Source organism: Babylonia areolata, chromosome 24 (assembly GCF_041734735.1).
Source record: "Babylonia areolata isolate BAREFJ2019XMU chromosome 24, ASM4173473v1, whole genome shotgun sequence".
Taxonomy (NCBI): Eukaryota; Metazoa; Mollusca; class Gastropoda; order Neogastropoda; family Buccinidae; genus Babylonia; species Babylonia areolata.
Genome location: NC_134899.1, coordinates 4323649 through 4333648, shown reverse-complemented (window position 1 = coordinate 4333648; position 10000 = coordinate 4323649). Strand labels below are relative to the sequence as shown.

General features: G+C 50.5%; 1 long non-coding RNA gene across 1 annotated transcript in view; it reads left to right on the top strand.

Moving 5' to 3' along the window:
- The window catches only part of LOC143299012 (uncharacterized), a 177814-nt gene that overhangs the window by 100220 nt on the left and 67594 nt on the right, over positions 1-10000 (top strand). The gene's annotated exons all lie outside the window — the stretch shown is intronic.

Here is a 10000-nt window from a genome sequence, read left to right as displayed (position 1 = left end):
CAATCTCTCGCTAATTTACCACCGCCCAGAGAGTTAATAATAATTATATTCCCAACCTGAATGGAAACCAGTGACGCGGCTAGCTCTATTTCTGGCACTGCAAATTTTAAGTTCCCCTAATGCCTGCAGAAAAACTGCAGGAAGTCCCGACGTGAAAAAAAAGAAATCGCCTTTGACTCGAGGCGCAAAAGAATACAATCGATGCAGCTACAACAACAACGGCTTCGATCGAATCCCAAAATAATCTATACAAGCAATGAAAAAAAAGAAAGAAAGAAAGAAAGAAAAGTGTGTGTGTGTGTGTGTGTGTGTGTGTGTGTGTGTGTGTGTGTGTGTGTGTGTGTGTGTGTGTGTGTGTGTGTGTGTGTGCGAGCGCGCGCGAGTGTGTCGTGTTTTTGTGTGGCAAAGTTGTAGTCAGAGCTAGAGAGAGAGAGAGGAGGGGGGGGAGAAAGAGGGGGTAGAGAGAAAGAGAGAGGGAGAGAGGAGAGAGAGAGGGGGGAGGGAGAGAGGGAGAGGAAGAGTGAGGGAGAGAAAGAGGGAGAAAGAGGGAGAGAGAAAGAGAGAGGGAGGGCGAGAGAGAGAGGGAGGGGGAGAGAGAGAGGGAGAGAAAGGGAGGGAGAGAGAGAGGGTGAGGGGGAGAGAGAGGGAGAGAGAGGGGAGAGAGAGAGGGAGAGAGAGGGAGGGGAGAGAGAGGGGGAGAGAGAGAGGGAGAGAGAAAGAGAGAGGGAGGGGGAGAGAGAGAGGGGGAGAAAGGGAGGGAGAGAGATAGAGAGGGAGGGGGAGAGGAGAGAGGGAGAGAGAGAGAGGGGAGAGAGAAAGGGGGAAAGAGACAGAGAGAGAGAGAGGGGGAGGGAGAGAGGGGGAGAGAAAGGGTGGAAGAGAGACAGAGATAGAGAGATAGAGAGACAGGGGCAGCGGTGAGGGAGGGAGAGAGACAGAGAGGGATGTGTGTCGTCCGCTCTCCTCCGCCTCCATGTCTGTCTCTGTTTCTTGTCTTTCTGTCTTTCTGTCTATCTGTCTGTCTGCCTGTCTGTCTGTCCGTCCGTCCGTCCGTCCGTCCTTCTGTCTGTCTGTCTGTCCGTCTGTCTGTCTGTCTCTTTCAATATTTATGTTCTTATTCCTGTCTGTCTTTATTGTATCCTCTTCACTAAATCTTTGGTTTTCGTTATAAGGGAATGATGAAAAGAGGCCAGTAAACGCTTATCTAATTGTCTTCAATCTAAACCTTCCATTTCGATTTAACCCTCCCCCACCCTCTCTCTCTCTCTCTTGCTCTCTGAATACACTTATACTTATATGGATACTTACATAACGCCTATCCTTGTTCGGAGACCAAGCTCAAAGCGCTTTACAAACACGGAGTCATTTACACAACGGGCTGTCTACCTGGGTAGAGCCGACTGACGGCTGCCACTGGGCGCTCATCATTCGTTTCCTGTGTTATTCAATCAGATATCAGGCACACACACACGTGCACACTCAGACAGACATGTAACATTTTACGTGTATGACCGTTTTGTCTATCTACCCCGCCACGCAGGCACCCATCCTTCGTTTTCGGGGGTGTGCATGCTGGGAATGTTCTTGTTTCCATAACCCACCGAACGCTGACTTGGATTACAGGATCTTTAACGTGCGTATTTGATCTTCTGCTTGCGGATACACACGAAGGGGGTTCAGGCAGAAGCAGGTCTGCACATATGTTGATCTGGGAGATCGGAAAAATCTCCACCTTTTACCCACCAGGCGCCGTCACGGAGGTTCGAACCTGGGACCCTCAGATTGAAAGTCCAGCGCTTTAACTCTCTCCATACGAACGGCGAAAGAGACGACGTTAACAGCGTTTCACCCCAATTACCATCATCAAAATATTGCAAGCGTAAGGCTCTTACACTGAAGAGGTGAATGTTGACAAAGAATACGACAATTCTGACGACGGAAGCTAAAGGTTGGGTCATTCAGACACCCACTGGACATCCGAGGGGTCTGTGTAGAGGAGAAGAGAGGACTGGCCGTTCTGAGTGAGTTGACCATTCAGCTATTGCGCCCACCATTTCTCTGGGTGTTTTTTTCTGTCACCATAATTATCGGTTTCTTTCACGACAGACAAAAAAAATGAATAGAATCCCAGACACGCACATACAATATCTTAACAGCTATCCGCAGCATGTTAATACAATCACCGGATCCATACCTTATTTTTCTTAAAGCAAACAGTTTCTAAAACTTTCGCTTGTTTTCTTATTAGTCTGTATTGTTTGTTTTGTTTGTGCTAGTCACCTAGACTTTTTTCTTTTTTTTCTTTTTTCAAGCAAAGCTCCCCTCTCTTCTGCTGTATCCGGAGGGAAACGTTGTTACGTCACCAGAAGGCTGAAGCACCCTCTGGTAAAAATCTCCTCTGCGTGTGAACGGAAAGTTAGCCCCCGATTTACGGTTCATCCTCTCAGCCCTAAACAAGACCACGGCCCTTCCTTCCTTTCTTCTTCCTCTCTTCCCCAGACTTGTTCCTCTTTTTTTTTTTCATTCTGTCTGTCTGTCTGTCTGTCTTTTAGCCTGTTTGCCTGTCTGTCTCTTTGCCTGTCTCTCTGAAAATGACACTAATAGAAGCAAAGTGTGTGTGTGTGTGTGTGTGTGTGTGTGTGTGTGTGTGTGTGTGTGTGTGTGTGTGTGTGTGTGCGTGTGTGAGTGCGTGCGTGCGTGCGTGTGTGTGTGTGAGTGTGTGCGTGCGTGCGTGTGTGTGCATGTGTGTGTGTGTGCGTGCGTGCTTGCGTGCGTGCGTGGTGTTGTGTGAGTGTGTGTGTGTGTGCATGTGTGTGTACGTGTGCTTCATCCCTTCTCTTTCCTCAGCCTGTGTCTCTCTTTGCATTCTCTCTGTCACTGTACCCCCTCCCTCCCCTCCACTCCCCCCCATCTCCCTATCCCCTGCCCCCCGCTAATTCTCAGTTTCTTTCAGTAAAAAAAAAAAAAAAAAAAAAAAAAGTTTGGTCCATGAAATCAGACCATTATTTGCTGCTGAGCCCCCTCCACCCCCCCCCCACACCCCCCCCTCCCCGCAGAGAGGAAGTAAATCTGAAGAGAGTGGGGAAAGCTTTTTGCGCAAACTGGTTTTTTTTTTCTGCTTCTTCCTGTTGTTGTTGTTTTTTCTGTGCTGGAAGGACAGAGGTTTGCCTGTTTCCTAGTGGGCAGAGAAGATGGCAATGTGTGTGTGGGTAGCTTCTCCCCTTCAAGGAAAAAATGGTATGATTGTACCTATAGACAAACTTTTTTGGAGGGTTGGGAGGAGTGGTGTGAGGCTGTGTCTGATATCCAGGTAGTGACATCACTTCACTGACATCCTGACCTGTAAGCTGTGTCTGATCTCCATGTAGTGACATCACTTCACTGACATCCTGACCTGTCATGGCCTGGCTTCGCTGACGAAGATCTAGGAAGGGCGTTGTCCACGTCTGATGCAGGCACGCTCATGGCTGACAAGGCCAATGCGGGAAAAGCAGAGTCGGCCGCAGCGGTTGCAAGGGAAAGTCTGGTCTGGGTTCACGGCTGCAGCGTCGTGGTTCTTCCTCCTTCTGCGTTTGTCCTCAAGGCTGGCCCTGCGGTTGTTTTCGAAGGAGGAGACAGCTTGGTGGATGGTGCGTCGCCAGGTCTCTCGATCAGCGGCTACTGCGGACCACTGGCGATGGTCAATGTGACAGGCACCGAGAGCTTTCTTCAAGGAGTCTTTGTATCTCTTCTTGGGTGCTCCTCTGTCACGGTGGCCAGTGGACAGTTCGCCATACAGCGCGATCTTGGGCAGGCGGTGGTCCTCCATCCTGGACACGTGCCCTGCCCAACGTAGCTGGGTCTTTAGCAGCACTGCCTCGATGCTGATAGTCTTTGCCTGCTCCAGGACCTCGACATTTGTGATGTAGTCACTCCAGTGGATGCTGAGGATGGTGCGAAGGCAGCGCTGGTGGAAGCGATCAAGCAGTCGTATGTGGTGCCGGTAGGTGACCCAGGTTTCGGAGCCATACAACAGGGTGGGCAGTACAACAGCTCTGTACACGCTGATCTTTGTGTCTTTCTTCAGGTGTTTGTTGTTCCACACTCTCTTGTACAGCCTGCCGAATGCGCTGTTTGCCTTTGCAAGTCTGTTGTCGATCTCCTTGTCGATCTTGGCGTCAGACGAGATGGTGCAGCCTAGGTAGCTGAACTGGTGGACCGACTTCAGCTCTGTCTCACCGATGTTGATGTGAGGAGCGTGGAATTCTTCCTGTGGGGCAGGCTGGTGGAGAACTTCCGTCTTTTTCAGACTGACTTCTAGGCCGAAGAGCTGCACAGCCTCTGCGAAGCAGGACGTTATACGCTGCAGGGCCGCTTCTGTATGGGCGACGAGGGCAGCATCGTCGGCAAACAGAAGCTCTCTGATGAGTTGCTCCAGTGTCTTGGTGTGGGCCTGTAGCCGCCTCAGGTTGAATAGGCTGCCATCAGTGCGGTATCTGATGAAGATACCGTCGTCGTCGCCAAGATCTTCAGTGGCCTGTTGGAGCATCATGCTGAAGAAGATCGTGAAGAGGGTCGGCGCGAGGACACAACCTTGTTTCACTCCATTTCCAATTGGGAAGGGCTCCGAAAGGTCGTTGCTGTGTCTGACCTGTCCACGCTGTTCCTCATGTAGTTGGATGACCATGCTGAGGAATTTTGGGGGGCATCCTAGACGTTTCATGATCTCCCACAGACCTTTTCTGCTCACGGTGTCGAAAGCTTTCGTGAGATCGACGAATGTCGCATACAGTCCTTTGTTCTGTTCCCGACATTTTTCTTGTAGCTGTCTGAGAACGAAGACCATGTCAGTGGTGCCTCTGTTGGCTCTAAAGCCACACTGACTCTCTGGGAGATGTTCTTCGGCGATAGTAGGCACCAGCCGATTTAGGAGGACTCTGGCGAGGATCTTGCCTGCGATGGAGAGCAGAGTTATCCCCCTGTAGTTGGAGCAGTCCGACTTTTCTCCCTTGTTTTTATACAGGGTGATGATGACTGCGTCACGGAGGTCCTGTGGTAGTTTGCCTTGCTCCCAGCAGCAGACAAAGAGGTTGTGGAGTTTGGAGTGTAGTGCTGGGCCTCCATTCTTCCACGCCTCCGGCGGAATTCCGTCAACCCCTGCTGCCTTGCCACATTTCAGCTGTTCAATGGCCTTGACAGTCTCTTCTAGGGTTGGTAGCTCGTCCAGTTGTAATTTCACTGGCTGTTGTTTGATGCGGAGAATTGCCGAGTCTTGAACCGTGCGGTTGGCGCTGAAGAGGGACCTGGAAATGTTCCGACCACCTGTTCAGGATCGACGTCTTGTCTGTGAAGAGCGCCTGGCCGTCTGCGCTGCACAAAGGACTCTGGACCTGGTATGAGGGACCGTACACCGCCTTCAAGGCTTCGTATAAGCCCCGGTAGTCACCAGTGTCTGCACAAAGCTGAGCCCTCTCTGCCAGGTTGGTCCACCACCCATTTTGAATCTCACGAAGCTTGCGCTGGAGGTTGCTGCATATGAGCCGGAAGGTTGCTTTCTTCACCGGACAAGACGGTTGTGCAAGGTGAGCCTGGTGGGCTGATCTCTTCTTCGCCAGCAATTCTTGGATCTCCTGGTTGTTTTCGTCAAACCAGTCCTTGTTCTTTTTTCGACGAGAACCCTAGGACTTCTTCAGAGGACTGCAGGATGACTGATTTCAGCTGTGCCCATAGTGCTTCTGGAGAGGGGTCTGTGGGGCAACTGGGGTCTTCAAGTTTGTCCTGAAGCTTCGCCTGGAATTCAGCTTTCACTTCAGCTGACTGAAAGTTGCCGACCTGGAATTTCTTCCTAGGAGCTCCTCCTTTCTTTGGTTTGGGCTTGAAGTGGAGCCTGAGCTTGCTGCGGACGAGGCGGTGGTCAGTATGACACTCCGCGCTGGGCATCACTCGGGTGTGTTGGACGTCTCGTACGTCTCTCTGGCGCATCAGGATGTAATCAATGAGGTGCCAATGTTTGGACCAAGGATGCATCCACGTTGTCTTCAGGCTGTCCTTCTGCTGGAAAATGGTGTTGGTGATGGTAAACTGCTGCTCTGCACAGAACTCGAGAAGAAGGCGCCCATTGTCGTTGCAATTACCAACGCCATGCTTGCCAAGGACTCCTTTCCAGGCTTCTGAATCTTGGCCAACTCTGGCATTGAAGTCGCCAAGGATGATGACCTTGTCGTCAGCAGGGGTGTTCTGAACGAGGTTGCGCAGATCAGTGTAAAACTTGACCTTTTCTGTGGGGTCCGCTTGGAGGGTTGGAGCGTACACGCTGAACAGAGTGGCATGCTGTTTGTTCCGTAGTGGGAGGCGCATGGACATAATTCGGTCTGAGTGTCCTGTTGGCAGGTTTTCAAGCTTGGAGGCAATGGTGCTCCTGACCATAAAGCCTACGCCATAAAGGCGTCTCTCGGTCTCTGGCTTGCCTGACCAGTAGAGGGTGTACCCAGCGCCGTGTTCCTGGAGGCTGCCTTTCCCTGCAAAGCGGACTTCGCTGACGGCAGCAATGTCAATGTTCAGTCTCTGAAGTTCGTGTGCGACTAGAACGGAACGCCTTTCTGGGTGGTTGCTGTCTGCAGAGTCACGCATGGTTCGGATGTTCCAGCATGCTACCTTTAGTCCTTTTGCACCTAATTGTGAGGCAGGTGCCGGCCTTTTCTTCTCTATTGTTGTTCGACCGCGTTTGGAGATGCCCGTTGACCGCGGCTAGCCAACTGGGGGGTATGGAGATGTGCATTTGTTTGGAACACCTTTTCTAGGCCCCTCTCCGTGTGGAGCAAGCAGTGCTGTCCCTAGAAAAGGCTGCTTGGTCGTTCAGGGTGCTGCCGAGTGATGCTGTCACCTCCGGGTCAACAATCAGGCGACCAATATCCTGAACCGCCTGCATGCAGGATTGGAACTGCGGCTTCCAGTGACATCTTCCACCTGCCGTTTTCGCCCCTTTCCCATCGCTACAGGGCTTGGAATAGTTGGTGGCGCGGACGTGGACGTGTCCTTCAAGCCTGCGCAATGGAATTTTTAGGTGGAGTGCAGTGTGCGCAGTACTGGCCCCACCCTTTACACCCGTGGTTCATCTGCCATAGCCTAGCAAGCTGGGACGGTGACAGTGAGGTCCTCAGGTCGTAGGTTTTATATCAGACTGTCCTTGTCCTAGCCTCTGGCTCAAAAACCTTCCTCGGAGGCACGGGGGCGCGGCTACTGAAAGTCGGGACATGGCCATGGACCCAGGGTCAATGCATGTCGAGACTGTCCTGCATTCCTTAGCACTTCATGGGTTTTACTTCAGACTTTTCCTTGTCTTAGATGGACTGCCTTCCCGGGCTGTCGAGCTCCATCTGCCCGCATGTGACAGGTAGCACAGGGTTACATGGTACCTGTGGCAGGTAGAGACCTGACCTGACCTGTAAGCTGTGTCTGATCTCCATGTAGTGACATCACTTCACTGACATCCTGACCTGTAAGCTGTGTCTGATCTCCAGGTAGTGACATCACTTCACTGACATCCTGACCTGTAAGCTGTGTCTGATCTTCAGGTAGTGACATCACTTCACTGACATCCTGACCTGTAAGCTGTGTCTGATCCCAGGGAGTGACATCACTTCACTGACATCCTGACCTGTAAGCTGTGTCTGATCTCCAGGTAGTGACATCACATCACTGACATCCTGACCTGTAAGCTGTGTCTGATCTCCATGTAGTGACATCACTTCACTGACATCCTGACCTGTAAGCTGTGTCTGATCTCCAGGTAGTGACATCACATCACTGACATCCTGACCTGTAAGCTGTGTCTGATCTCCAGGTAGTGACATCACTTCACTGACATCCTGACCTGTAAGCTGTGTCTGATCTCCAGGTAGTGACATCACTTCACTGACATCCTGACCTGTAAGCTGTGTCTGATCTCCATGTAGTGACATCACTTCACTGACATCCTGACCTGTAAGCTGTGTCTGATCTCCATGTAGTGACATCACTTCACTGACATCCTGACCTGTAAGCTGTGTCTTATCTCCATGTAGTGACATCACTTCACTGACATCCTGACCTGTAAGCTGTGTCTGATCTCCAGGTAGTGACATCACTTCACTGACATCCTGACCTGTAAGCTTGTACATGTATGGTTGATTTTTTCCCTTATGGTAGAGTGTGAAGATTGTCCTGAAGACACTTCAGAAGCAAAGCAAAAGAAAGTCTCTCTTGTCTATACGAAGCCATGTTTTAATCGAAAGCAAACCTCGTGGAAAACAGTTTGCTTGCTGTATGGTGTGTGTTAATAATTGATTCATTATTTAGTTAGTAAGTAAGTAAGTTAGTTAGTTAGTAAGTTTCCTGACCTTGCGAACGCTTCAGACGAGTTGAACTTGGCACAAAAGTTGAACGCCGAGGATGTTTAGCGAGAGTCTGAAAGTGTGTGTGTGTGTGTGTGTGTGTGTGTGTGTGTGTGTGTGTGTGGGTGGGCGGGTATGTGTGTGTGTGTGTGTGTGTGTGTGTGTGTGTGTGTGTGTGTGTGTGTGTGGAAGGGGCAGGTAACAAATGGTGACGGATGGCCATGTTAACCCTGGAGTCTCCCGCTTTGGGCCAAAGCTCGTCTGGTCGTTAGGGAGAACCCGGAGCCCCGCGCCATGACCACAAAACACCAGGAGGGCAGGGAATGGGGTGGGGGGGGGTGGGGGATTGATGTGCGTTTGTGTGTGTAAGTACGTGTGTTTGTGTGTGTGTGGGGGGGGGGGGGGTGCGGCGGGGAGGGGGGTGAGGGGGGGGACGGTGAGAGGGGTTTGGTGGCGTCTCTCTCTCTCTCTCTCTCTATATATATATATATATATATATATCTGTCTGTCTCTCATTGTCTCTGTCTTTCTGTCTACTTGTCTGTCTGTCTCTGTTTCTCTCTCTCTCTCTGCCTCTCTTTTTCAGCTCATTTTCTCTATATCTGTCTGTCTGTCTGTCTGTCTGTCTCTCTCTCTCTCTGTGCCTTTCTTTTTCAGCTCATTTTTCCTATATCTGTCTGTCTGTCTGTCTGTCTCTGTTGTTCGCTTCCTTGGGAGTCAGACAGTGGTATACTGAACTATGTAGACTAAATGTAGATTCGTTAGATGGTGGATTTATTTTACTGTCTCTGTTTCTGCTACAACTAAAGGCGTCACTGATGCTGTATCCTTTGGGCACTGTTGCTGATTGTTGTCACTGCTGCACTGAGCGCTGTACTGGTATTCTGTAAACATATTGTAACACTCTCTGAAGTTTTTCTTCTTCTTCTTTCCGTTACACAGCCAACATCGACTTGCCGATGACTCTGTCGTGGTTCATGCGTGCTGGGTATTTTCGTGTCTCCATAACCCACCGAACACTGACATGGGTTACAGGATCTTTTACGTGCGTATTTGATCTTCTGCGTGCGTATACACACGAAGGGGGTTCAGGCACTAGCAGGTCTGCACATATGTTGACGTGGGAGATCGGAAAAATCTCCACTACTTTACCCACCAAGCGCCGTTATCGTGATTCGAACCCAGGACCCTCAGATTGAAAGTCCAACGCTTAAAGCACTCGGCTATTGCGCCCGTCGATTTGTTGGAACATTTGTTGGCCCGTCGATTTGTCGAGTTGTTGGAACTCGTTCAAACGTCTGAGCAGTAGTACTCAGTTAGCCCACCACCTGTCTTTTGAGGTTCATTGAAGGGACTTACTGTTGTCAAGACTGCCTTCAGATTGCGTGAGTTAGAGAAATGCTATAACGTACGCATTGCCATGAAACGCAATGCAGTGTAATCCAGTGCAAGGCATGGCCGTGTGGAACAATGCTGTTCAGCAACTTCAGTTCATTGCAGTGCAATGTTATTGCATTTCAACGCAGACCAGCACACAACACCACACTGTTCCCATACCAACACATCACAAAACCATAGCACAACAATACACTCCACCACACCACACCACAACACCCCACACTTCACCACACCACACCACACCGCATCAG